At 50.2% G+C, this 889-nt stretch overlaps 1 protein-coding gene across 1 annotated transcript in view; it reads right to left on the bottom strand.

Moving 5' to 3' along the window:
• CUNH1orf50 (chromosome unknown C1orf50 homolog) overlaps positions 1-889 on the bottom strand; it is a 27,203-nt gene that overhangs the window by 8,025 nt on the left and 18,289 nt on the right. Inside the window, exon 6 of the transcript XR_004121033.1 lies at positions 641-770. The gene's annotated coding sequence lies outside the window, so the exon portion shown is untranslated. The remainder of the gene's footprint in view (positions 1-640; positions 771-889) is intronic.

The following is an 889-nucleotide window of genomic DNA, read 5'->3' on the forward strand; positions in this document are numbered from 1 at the left end:
GAGGAGGCAGAGGAGGAGGCGGAGGAGGCAGAGGAGGCAGAAGTGGAGGAGGAGGAGGAGGCGGAGGAGGAGGAAGAGGAGGAGGAGGAGGCAGAGGTAGAGGATCCAAGAACCAGAAAATATGACCAAAGCCAAGGCGGGTGGCTCACACCTACAGTCCCACACTCGTGAGGTTGAAGCAGGATCAGAAGTTCAAGGACAGTCTAAGCTACATAATAAGTTTAAGACTATCCCAGGCTACATTGGGGAAGAGAGAGTTGGGGGGTAAGGGAGGAGGAGAGAAAAAGGGAATGGTCATGAGTACTACTATCCATCTGTTCCCCGCCTCCTACAAGCCATTCTCAACTGCTACAGCTGAAGGAACAGGAACAATTATAATATAAACTCCACATGCCATGTGGAGATTGAGGCTCAGATATAAGCTAGCTGAAGTCACATATCAGATTGTAATAACATGAAGGCTAGGATCCTGGTCCCCAAATTTGAAGTTTTGTGTGTGTATGTGTGTGTCTGTGTGTTTACTGTCCCCATCCCTGAGTTGATCCTTTGCCACGCTGGCCAGGTCTCTAGAGTCTGTACCTGATTCTCTGTGCCATAGGGTCTAGCTTTAAGCTAAGAGCAGACAGGGCCCTAGACCTACCTGCTGAAGCTGCAGAAGATGGAGAAGAGCCCCAGGATCATGTTGTCCAGGGCCAAGGCATTAATAACATCTTTCCAGGAAAATTCAGTCATCTGAGAACTGATCTGCTCTTGGTTCATGATACGATGACCTGTGGTCCAGGAGAGAGGTGCACAGGGTTCTCAAGGTCAAAGGGTCCCCGGAGAGGCTCCCAGAGACCCCATCCAAGAACTGCACCCTCCTGACAGTCTATCTCACCAACTGGATTGA

This window comes from Mastomys coucha, unplaced genomic scaffold (assembly GCF_008632895.1).
Source record: "Mastomys coucha isolate ucsf_1 unplaced genomic scaffold, UCSF_Mcou_1 pScaffold18, whole genome shotgun sequence".
In the NCBI taxonomy this organism is placed as follows: Eukaryota; Metazoa; Chordata; class Mammalia; order Rodentia; family Muridae; genus Mastomys; species Mastomys coucha.